The 12,145-nt window shown below is 39.0% G+C and overlaps 1 long non-coding RNA gene across 2 annotated transcripts in view; it reads right to left on the bottom strand.

Moving 5' to 3' along the window:
• The window catches only part of LOC125697453 (uncharacterized), an 81,716-nt gene extending 78,496 nt beyond the window's left edge, over positions 1 to 3,220 (bottom strand). For both annotated transcript variants that reach the window (XR_007378797.1, XR_007378798.1), the window contains exon 1: positions 3,149 to 3,220. This is a non-coding gene — a long non-coding RNA (uncharacterized LOC125697453). The remainder of the gene's footprint in view (positions 1 to 3,148) is intronic.
• Between the last annotated feature and the right edge of the window lie 8,925 nt (positions 3,221 to 12,145).

The following is a 12,145-nucleotide window of genomic DNA, read 5'->3' as shown; positions in this document are numbered from 1 at the left end:
CTTTCATTAAAAAGAAACACAAAGAAAGTTATCTTATAGGCACAATTAAGTAAAGCAACTTTCCTACTCAGCTGCATCCTACAGCCTTTAACAGTTCTTCTCCCTCATGCCCTCTCCATACCTTTCCTGCCTTCTAGTCCCAAGAGCCACGTAAGCCCTAAAAACTGAAGAAGTTACAGAGAACTTTTTAAACCAAGAGATTAACAATAACTGCTGTCAAACTCAAGTTACATTTGTGATGATTTCCCAGCTTGCTAATGCTTTCTGGAATGGGTAAGTGCCAAATTACAACCGTTCTCCTTAGGAGGGACATGCACTCTGACTTCTTCCGAGTCACCAATATGCACAACTCCTTTGAAACCAATATCAGTCTGTCCAATCTGGCTGAGAATGTTTAGTTTCAAAGCTAGTGACACAGACTGATGGATTAACAGCATAGATTTTTAAGACAAATACATGCAACTATTAGCTCCTCCTGTAACAGTTCAGCCATTAGCTGTCTTCAGATTCAAGATGAGACCGGTTTAATCACATTCCAATTCAATCAAGAAACAAGTTTTAAAGTGTGAGACCGATAAACGATTATCCAGACTAAAATACAAGTCAGTGGATCTGGTTTCTAGTTTGCCTAGGGGTACCCCTCATTTCTGTATGGTGCTGGTTCTTTGTGCTTCTAACAGAAGCTCCATATTCAGCTTGGCTTGAAGCTTAGAAAACTATCTTGGCTCCACTATTTTAATGAGTCTGGTTGTTGGGAAAGCACTACATACAAGATACATCCTTGTCTCTCTACTTTGTAAAGCCACATCTAGTTTCAGAACTAGTTTTGAATCTTCCACGTCCCTTCTAATTTCTTTCATTTTCTGAAAGCACAGCTTGTGTTCAACAGAGAGAAGCAAGCTCACCAAGAAAGGTACCTCTGGCTGTTCTGTGAACTAGTAGAAGCATTCCTAAAGTTCCAGTTAGGTAATAAATATAATAATGAATAAAAGTCAACATCTCTGTGGTAACAGTGCATCCACTCCATTAAGATCTTGACAAACTTTCCAGTGAGGTCTAGGTTATTAATGTAATATATGACACAATTACAGTAAAAGTAGGTACTGTTTAATCTTTATACACACTGACTTGGTATCCTTCATCAATATACCTTCCAAACACATCTCTCAACAAGGTTTTTAAGGTTTTTTTTCCAGGAATTATGGGATGGGAACATAGGAAGTAATGCAGTTATATCTTCAGCGTATACATTGATTCTGTTCCTCGTGGCTCACTACTGGTAAGCCAAGAGGGACAACACAGCACTCAACTGCATTTTTTATAAGAGGTCTTAAAACTTCATGTTCCTTAAGAAAAAAACGGAGTTTAGAGCATCCAAAAGATAGCAATGGAAAATGCTTTAATTTTCACTGAGAAAAAGTTTGAAAAACTAACAAACTCACTCTTATAATTTACATAACATACATAAATTAAAAAGTAGCAGCAGACAGGGTGTCTTGAGACAGTGATAACATGATATCATTTGATATGCCTTAGCAAAGATATTAGAAAGTACCAATTTCTGATTGTAGTACTATAAAGTTTAGCCCATTCCTATGCAACTCCAGCAAGCTAATTGCCTTTTATACAATTTATCACAGCACCATCAATGAGTTTGTGTTTTGAACGTATGGCTAGGGGTGAGATTATCAGCTCTAAAGCAAAAATTGTAGTGAGGCAGCCAAGCCCAAAGGATTTTTCAGGAAAAGCAGCAGCAGTGCCAGCACGGTGAGACACCCTGGAGAAAAGGGAAATCAGACAGCACAGCAGAAGGACAAAAAAAGAGTATTTCAATCCTAAAGTAACAAATAGGAGCAATTTTTTATGGCTTTTTTTTTCCCCCCCCCTCCTCCAAGAAAGAAAGGAATAACAGGAGGAGAGTCAGAGGATGAGACACCAATAAACCTGGTGAAGATTTCTGGTTTTGGAAGAATTTTATATTTAAAACTTTTCCATAAAGCTACAGAAGATAAGGAACTTTCCCATCCTAGTAGGAACGTAAACTTTTCTAAGTATCTGAGATTTTGTTGAGGCTTGCGATGCTAGGAAACACAGTAAGCATCAGAATGAAGTTTTCAGACTTACCTTTGTACAGTTTTCTATTAAACAGAACACAAATTACATCACCATACACAACCAGAGACAGGCACCACTGGGCTTAATTCACAGGTTTTACTCTCCCAAAAGGAATCCCCTGTTCCTTCCATAATCTTATAAAATCAGGTTGCCTTTTCATGCCCAGAAGCAGTGTCCTTATCCCAGCTTCCTTTCATATCTCTCCCCTTTCTGAAGAAACACATTGTTTTGTGTCTGAGCAGAGGCTTACAGTGTATTTTCTCTTCTGAGTGGTATTGGCCCAAAGGGGCATAAATACACCCTTCACTCAAAGTCTAAGCAATTTTCACACCACTTCAAAGAAGTATGGCAATAAAAACTCTCATCAGTGGTCAATTAAAAAAAAAAAAAGGAGTATATAAGGATAAGCACACCTCCTCAAATTAATTTGGAGGGGAATTTAAAAGCCACAGAAAGATCTGGAATAAACAAGAATGAAACAAAGCATGCAAAGACATTCCTTGCAATGCTTATTTTCCTCACTGCTTCCCACACAATTTTGAGGAAAACACAGGGCAAAGTTGTTTTAAGATCACAGCATTTTGAGGCAATAACGTAACTCATTTTGTCACTACAGATGGCAGACTGTAACGAGCACATGTTAATGACTACTATAGGTATTCTATACACAGATACATAATGGAAATTCACTGCAAGATGTCAGCAGCGAAACAAACTCTGAGAGCCTTAGCCTCATTTCAGGCTTTGTTACAAGAGCAAAGCTCAGATGTGGTTTTCTCAAAGGTGGACACATGGCCAGTGCATACAGGAGCACTTAGCTCACTTACTAAATAAAACAAAAGAGTCACGATTGTGCACCAATTTTTCCCAGATTCAAGATAAAGCCTTATGAAAAAAGGTTTTCCTTAACTATCATGTTCATTATTGAAAGCTGTATAATGAATGAATATAAAGATGTTATAAATTTGAAGTAAACAAGAGAGTTTGGCTAACCAGGTTATAATAACAAAAAGAGAACAGATAGAAAGCTTACCCGTGTCCTGGGCTCACTGCAAAACTTCAGAGGAGGGATCTCCAGAAAAGACCCTTCCCCACTGCTAGTCAGCTCTTAAATGGATCTAGAAGTGCAGCCAGGCTCCAACCCCTTCTGGCAGCACAGGTGAATTGCCTTCACCTGTGCTCCCATGGCTGATTCAGTGCTCGCCCCAGCTGATCAATCAGAGGTTCAGGCCATGATTCAGCAGTGCCCATATAAAAGCAAACCAGGCTGAAAAGAAATTTTAAGTAAATTAATAAATGCAACACACCCCAAAGCTGAGCACCACAGAAACCAGAAGCACACCTACTTGGACTATCCTTAGAGCTCACAGCAAAATGCTATTTTTAGCAAAGCCCCACAGAACCTCACATGAACATGCATTTTATTTGCATGCAGTCACAACACCCTCAGTACAGCAATGGGCCCCGTCTATCCCAGCCAGTCCTACCCAGGACATACATCCATCACATCTTCTGCCCATATGTCAAGGAGGTTCACTTATATCCCAGCTCTGCAGTTGTGCCCAAGCTACATTACAAGCTGTATCTGCTCCCAAGCTAGAGCCTAGATTTCCCCAAATTTACCAAAGACCAGGCTATGGCTAGCTATTTCTCTTTCCCCCATGATGGCAGCACTACTGCTATCACCTCCCTGCTCTGCTCTTTCAGTTCATACCCAGGTGTGACCTTTAATGAGGCTCCTGCTTATATAAGCAGAAGGACAGGTGGTGATCCCAGGTGAAGCCAATCAGGACATTAAGGCCCATTGGTGCACTGAGGCCCTGACATTCCTCATATATACAAAATAAACAAGAGTCTGGGGAAAGAAAAAAAAAAAAAAGCAGATACTGCTCATACTCTTTTCAAACGAAATATTTCAAAATGACAATCTCTAGTCCAGGGAATGTAATAATAACAATAGAAACAGCAGAAAGATACTGTGTGGGGATTGAAATTTAGTTTCCTCTTTGCAAAAGGGGCTTACTTTCAAGAACAGTTAGGTGAGACACGGTATGGAAATACAACTGATATAAGAAGTGACAGACAATTCGATAAGCCTGATAATCTATCACATGGAAAAGACAAGTCAAATTTAGGGCTATGCTTTGTGGGATGGAAGTCATTCCAAAGGACAAAAATTCATCATGTGAAGAACTGGTATTTGGAATTAATAAATGAAGAGAGATCATTTGAATAGTCTACCAGGTGGGAAACACTTGTATGAAGGTCAATTTAATTGGCTCCAGCTTGATGCTTATTTAAAAAAAAAAAAAAAAAAAGAAGAAGAAGAGGGTTTGGCCACTGATCTATTCAAGGATTATGAGGGTGCCTGATATCCTAAACTTATAACAGAGAAATTACTGAGCTTCTGTAATTTCTGCCTAAAGTGGTGATAAACTTATCACAGTTTGTAGGAGGAAAATTAAAACAGTATGAGGATGCAAACTATCTGCAAAGCCTGATACAGCTATGAAAGGCACTACCTTGATATTAAAGATAGATTCCATCAGTAACTGTAAACATTACATGTTCTACTTCGCTGAGGCATTGACTGGAAAGTGCCAATGGAAACACTTCTACTTTGCTGCTTAAAGAAGAGAAAATCAGGGGCAATAACCTTCTTTGGAAACTTCAAAACATTTATTATGTGGCCACACAAGACAAGTTGTTTTCAACTTTGTGTGAGCAGATAATTTTATTTCTTTTTCTTTCAAGCTGCTCACAATTTATTCCCAGAGGATATAAGCCTGGAGACATACTTGTTATCCACTACCTGAAATCCTCTTGGGGAAACCACTTCTTCAATCCTAGTCTGACAATACTGTGTTTCAAAGACTACATTGTTCATAAAGCATGCTGCTCCTGCAGCAAAAAAACTCAAGACCCTTAAGCTCTGGCTCATACCTGAAATTACCTCAAATATTTGCAGCCTGTCCAATGTAATGGGTTTTCTATGAAATATTCCATTATAGACAAAAAAAACCTGCACTAATTGTTTTTATTATCTTAATAATCTTAACATTTCCTCATCTAATAACAGTTAATTTAATGTGCTCCTATAATTTGTTCCTAAATTACTAGTTTGTTTTAAAAAACCCTAACAGTGCTGACTTCATGTTTCTACACATTGCTTTAATTATCTGGAAATGTCTCTGAGACTTCCTAGAGTAGATTTTCACAAACTCCTTATTGTTTCTGTATAGATGTTTAAAATATACTATAGTTCCTCCAAGTTCATCATCCCTATCATTTACAAAAATCTTGTAACTGATAGCAGTAAGCACAGAATTCTGGAAGTGAAAAAAAATATTAGATGGCCTCCTGCTTTTAGCTCATAGACCTTCCACCCAAGCAAATGCACTGAGAGTTGGTGCTACACGGGGATGCAGATCAGCTCTCTATAAAATCCAGAGGAGAAGTGAATTGAGTGTGCACACAGCCTCGTCACGTTCCTCTTTGCCTGTAGGTTATGTTCAGGTGCTCATTTACTATTTAAGGAAATTTACTTGCAAGTCTGGAAAATTAAAATTGTGAGAATAAACGCAGAGCAGAAAAAGATTGTAGTCACTAATAGGAAAAATGTGAAAGCACTAAGTAGACTACAACCCGCAAGGTAGAACTAGATCATTCCAATATTAAAATGATTTCTTTCCTCTCTCTCCCACCTCCACAGTGAGAACCCAGAAGTCTCAATCTAGAATTTGCTAAATAAAACCACAAGCACATACAGAATCTGCTCTGGTCATGGATAACACCTGTTAAGAGATACAGGGGACAGCTTCTAGCTTCATTTTATCAAACAGAATAATTATTGCATTCACCCATCACCACAGTGTAACCTCAAGTCTGATGCCCTTGCAAGAACCCTGATCTTGGTGAGGTCACACCTAGAGCAACGTGTGCAGTTCTGGGCTCCGCAGTTCAAGCAAGATAGGGAATTTCTAGAGAGAGTGCAGCAGAAGGACCAACAGATGATGAGAGGCCTAAAGCATCTCCCTTATGAGGAAAGATTGAGAGATGTGGGACTTTTCAGCCTGAAGGAAGACTGGAGGGGGAATTTTATCCATTTTATTTTAGAAATATCCAAAGGACAGGTGCCAAGAGGACAGGGCAGGCTCTTTTCAGCAGCGCCCAGAAACAGAACAAGGGGCAACAATCACAAAATAGAATATAAGAAGTTCTATATATACAAGAGGAAACATTACTTAAAGAATTACAGAGCACTGGAAGAAGCTGCCCAGAGAGGCTGTGGAGTCTCCTTCTCTGGAGATACTCAAAACCCCTTTTGGACACTTTCCTGGGTAATTTACTCTAGGGAACCTGCTTTAGCAGAGGGGCTGAGCTGAACTACAGGATCTGTAGGGGTCCCTCCCAACCCCTACGACTCTGCAACTTACTCAGTTTCAAGATTTGACAAATATCTGTTAACACTTGGAAGTCGCTAACAGGGCAGCTAGGAAAAAGCTGCAAGATCAATTCATTATATACCATTCCAGAACTTGCAAAACAACTCTGAAGTTCAGGTTTGTCAGTGTCAGAGCCAGGCTCTGCCCTACAGCACCTCTGAGCCAGGTGGGAATTCTCTAATTGTCCTCACCAGGCACTGAGCAGTGCCAGGCATGGCTAAGGAAAGCTACTCTTTGTCAGTAGGTCTCTTGGATTTTAACCTCAGAAAAACTCCTGACAAAGCTTAAATTGTACCACTTAAAAGGTGTAATGCAAGATGAAGTTCCCAGTTTCCCCTAATTTTTGTAGCTAGGACAATGGCATAATCTCTTTTTAGATTACTTTCTTAGGACTAGCCTGCTTTAGGAACTTGTATGGACCAGTAAAACAGAAAGTGATTATGCACCTTCTTCCTGGAATCCTTGGACAGGTCAGAGGAGGAAAAGAAATACTTGGAGGCAAACAAGATACATTTGGAGCAGAACAAGTGAAATATATACACATCAGCATGCCCTGTTATAAGCATTACTGATTGGTAGCATACAAACACTTGGGCAGAGGCACGCTATGTAAACAGAAACAAATAGTGAAATATAGTTCTTTGCTCATTTCTACCTGTAGTATTTTCCAGCTTGCACCTATAATCAACCAAACTGTTCAAGTACTTTTATTGTGGTTTGAGAACTTTTCCCCTCAGAACTCGAGAAAAACAAACAAATCATTTAGAGAAACACAGGAGTCTTAGAAACTAACAACCACACGTGAAGATGCTGTGCCAGCCAAAGTATCTGAATCTTAGCAATTGTTCTTTCCCTACACACTGAACGTTTTCTGGGTTTCCTTCTTGTTTCCACCCTCCTTAGTATTTTTCCTGCTTATTGCTACTAGTTTCTTAACTATTGAAAAATCTGCCCAACTTCTTTGAAGAAGTCACAGTCTGTATTCCCTCCATTTGTTTTGATCTTACTTAATTCAACTCTCCCAACCTTTGCCTCTTTCACACACTCAAGATTCGTTCCTTGTTCTGAAAGGCGTTGTTTACAATTGCCCTTTATATAGAAAAAAAGCTTTCTAGAGTTTATCAGCTATGACACTGTGCCAAAAGAACTATTTGTTATACTTCAAACCTTAGTAACAGAAACTTAACAATGAATTTTACATGGTTAGATTTAGGGATGATTTGTTAAAAAAAAAAAAAATTGTTTTCCTCTCTAGAATATCATACAAAGCAGCTTATGTCACCTTTCTGATAGAATCATTGCACCTTCTAGTCAGTAATATGGCTGCACACCACTGGTATGTAGCATGGCACACAGCAAGCAAAGAGCTCTGTTTCATAGGCATAAGATGTATATGGAAAAAAGAGGATGCAGCAGCTGCTAGAAATGCAACACAGGCTAGGTCTTTTGGCAGTGAATCAGTGACCCTAGTTGCCATGGTTAGGTTTTGTTTCCTTTCAAGTCTCCTAAGACACCTGCAACTCTCCTCAGATCACATTATGGACCTCTGGAGAGCAGAGCACAGGAGTGCTACCAAGCAAAGTTGACTCAATGATCAACCTTAATCAGGTTTGCAATGTGAGAAAAGCGCTACAATATGCTCTCTTCTCTACTGTCTCTTGAAAAACAGTCATGTTCTTTCAACTAATTTAGTCGCAGCAGAGAGGTATTCTCAAAAGAACATTTCCTGCAGATTTCTGTCAAGTTAAGAAATAGAGGAATGTTCAAGACTCCATTCTGAGAAAGGCCACATCACTGTATCTCCATATTAGACACTAGTGAATATACAGAATGCACAGAAACTTTATTAATGCCCAGATATTTAAAGAAATCATGCCAGACATCAGACTAATTTTTTCCATTTTGATCCCAAGTTAGTTACTATTTTCATTCTCCTTTAATTCCTTTTATTAAAAAAAAAATAAGCAAAATCCCACTGGTCATTTTTTGTACAGGGCTATGTCACACTATTTGAAAAAACTCCATTCAGAAAAGAACTGTTCTCAGTACACTTACTAGTATCTTCCTGGTTATTTTATTCTATAGATAGAGGCAAAAAATACCTGAGGAACAACTTCTGTGGGTAAAAAAAATTGCCAAGTTCAACCTTCACCATTAACAAATGGGAAAATGGAGTGAGATCTTAGGATGAGCTTTTCAGTGTGTGTTCTTCACCCAGTGCTATCAGTTTTGCTTTAGATCACACAGGGACAAACATTAAAGCCAGTAAAAATCATTCATCTTCATCTCCTTCCTTGTTTTTCTTTCCTCTGTTCACAATAGCAGCATCCCTGGTGTGGGATAATTCCCTATAAAGATCTGTCTTGCTCTCTGCGCCCTGTGCTGTTTCCCCCCCCCTTTTCACACCACAAGCCTCCCTTGAGTGGAATAATGCCCTGTAAAAGCTTAATAGGGCATGTGCTACACATTGTCTATTTGTGTTTTAAATGCCTTCCCTAGTGTGGTATAAGACCTAGTAAAAATCTGTCCTGTCTTTATGTTCAGCACTGTTGTTTTCTGTTACCGCTGAATTCTGCAGCCAAGCAGCATCTGATCCTTATAAACAGCAGCAACATAAAACAGGTACTGATGTCAAGAAAACAAATCTTATTCTTAATTGTAGAACGAAGTATGCAAGTACTTCAGCTGGAGGAGACCAAGAAACCAGCATGCTATGAATTCTGAGGCAGACATTCAAGTAGCATAGGCGTACAGAACTCACACCTTCCCTCAGCCCAGCTTCTGCAAATAACAATAAGCAGCAATTAAACACACAGATGTGCTTTCTCCACCTAGAGAAAAGAAGAGCATCTGTTCTGGGATGGCTACATCTATCTGCTATCGTTTCCAGCCTGCTGCTCGGGGAATAGACAAGTTAATGGCAGGACTGTACACAGAGAGCTCTCCATAATCCACAGTAACAAGAAGCCTGGATATGGTAGATAATGGTAAAGTATGAACTATACAGGTGCTATTTTTGCAGAACGCAGTATTATGATGCCAGGCAAGCTCAGGTCCAAGCTGCTCAGCACTTGCTCAGCTACTCCTCATGTCACTTCCATCCCACCTTGCTTTTTCCCCATTGTCAGCACTGTTCAAGCTCATTCCATTTTAGCCAGAAAAGTTTCATCAACCAGAATTGTAAAAAACAAATCCCAGCAACACAGGAGTTCGATGGTCATTTTTAGTCACATATTACTGCTTTATATATTTTCTGTGGCAGACCAGCATTTATTCTGAAGTAGCTTTCTGGCCTAAGCTAATGAGGAATGAGTGTGACAAATACTGCTGTTAGTGATTGTGCATTTTAAGGCAATTTTAGAGAGCATGATCTCTGTAGAAATAGCCAAGCACATTTTGCTTCTCGTATATATAACTTCAATCTCAGTCATCAAGTCCCATTAAAGATATCCTACCCTCTTGACTGGGGTTTTTTATCTTTGCTAATGTAATGCTAGTGGCTCTGATGCAATGTGAATGTCCTTGGACTGATTTAATTGGGCAGAAACCTTTGAAATATGCCACAGGCTAATTCATTTTGAGGGTTAAAACAATGAATCCCTGTAGAAAATAATATATTAGTGGGTAAAAAGATGAATTAATGGCAGTACTCTACAGCAACCAGAGCAGCTGAATTAATAACATAACAAGGTTTTATTATGGCTTGAAAATTACAGCTATGATGACACTGTGAGTAGGCCAGCCTTCCCCTTTATTGGACCTCTGTAGACACAGTAATCCTTTGGCCTCTGGAGAATTTGTTCTCTCAGCATGATCAGGCAAGGTTACTCCATTTACAGGATCATCTCCGCCCTTTCTGAAGCACCTGCCAATCTCCATTTCTTGCATTTCTATCCCTCCTCCCTCCTTCAAGCTCACACATGGGTTACACACCAAAATACCCACCTTATACCTCTGCTCATGCATATCAGTAGCTTGGAATTTGATCACACCAACTTCAAATTACAGTTTTCACAGGAATAAACAAACCGTCATTTCTTGTGGCAAAATAAACAAGTAGAAATCATGCAATAAATAAGTAGGCATAAAAAAAATCCTACATTATACCAAGAAATCAGAAAGCAAAGTCTTCTGTCATATTCTGCAGCATAAAGCTGGAATGGTTCTCCATACAACAAGGCAAAAGATATCAGATTTACATTCAAGTGACAGTGGACAGACTGCAATGCGTTTCTGATTTTTCTATCTAATAACACTGTTCAACAAAGATGAAGGTCTCCAAGCTCTACTTGTGGACATCTGATTGAAATATTCATCTTAGCATACCTCTTTTTTTTTTTTTACAGCAAGAATTTTAGGAAGAAAAAAAATCAGCTACAACTTCCTAGGATAGAAGTGATATTCTGTATCATAGAACCAAGGATAATTTTTTACCAGCATTTCTACAAGTGCAAGATGAAGCTGCTGAATACTAGACATATACACTAGTGTTGTCCATGATGTTCTAACAGTGAGGAAGAGCTTTAGAATGTTCTGTGAAAAAATGGTTCAAATGCAAACAAAAAAATCCACACAGAACATAAGGCTCTAAAGAGGTTCTGATCAACACAAGGGAGCAAAGTAGAAAAGAATTCACCTATCATGCTTTTTAAGCCTCACTTGTTCGGTCTGATGGAGAGCAGAAGGACTCCAGGTGGGATTAAAGGGACTACTATGCTTGGCTGGTTTTTGGTTCTGATTTCAAGTTTTTATTGTTTTTGTTAATGTAATTAGCAATTTGTGTAACTATTTTTGACCAACTCTAAATAATAATAAAAACTGACAAAAATCAACATTCAGTTTCCAAGCCCCTGAAAGAATGTAACTGGAAAAGAAAGATCAGTAAAAAGAAGCAGGTACCATGGTGAAAGACAACAAACAGGACAGGCAAAGAATTCAGTGCAATAGCTTTATCCTTAAATCTGAAATTGCTTTCTACCATACTTGAACTTTCTTTACCTCACACACAATGATCACTTGGCTGCATTTTCTGGATATTTCTATTCTATTTCATACACATTTCCTGTAAATGGGGATTAGGCCATTTCAATCATGACCTGCTCACACAACAATTACTCAGGCAAAAGAGCTATTAAAATCAATGGGATAGCTTGGCCCATTTTAGAGAACACAATAAAATTTATTACTGCTGGCATTTTCCTAAACCTGTATTGTTACGCATACTGAAAGGACTCTTTTGCTGTGCAGGCATTCATAGGCCATAATCTCATCTGTAAAAAATTGCTATGTTGGAAAAAGATCAAAATGATTTGGGCAAAAGCAAGGCCTGGAGCTCTCAAGGTGAGAACATGGAGCCTTCAGGCTGTTTCAGATGTATCTACAGCGTCACTAACCTCTCTCTCCACACCTGGATCCCTGCCTGCCTTACACCAGCTTTGCTCACTGGGACTGGGACTTCAGTCAGAACAGGGTTTGCAGCGTAGATCAACAGGCAGAAGTTTGAATCATGCATAGAAGTACCCACACTTCTTTATTTACAGAGGTGGAAAGAAAGCACTGGTAATAACAGCAGCAAAAAGAAAAGA

The sequence above is a fragment of the Lagopus muta genome, chromosome 9 (assembly GCF_023343835.1).
Source record: "Lagopus muta isolate bLagMut1 chromosome 9, bLagMut1 primary, whole genome shotgun sequence".
Taxonomy (NCBI): domain Eukaryota; kingdom Metazoa; phylum Chordata; class Aves; order Galliformes; family Phasianidae; genus Lagopus; species Lagopus muta.
The sequence above is the reverse complement of the archived record's forward strand: the minus strand, read 5'-3'. Positions and strand labels throughout refer to the sequence as shown.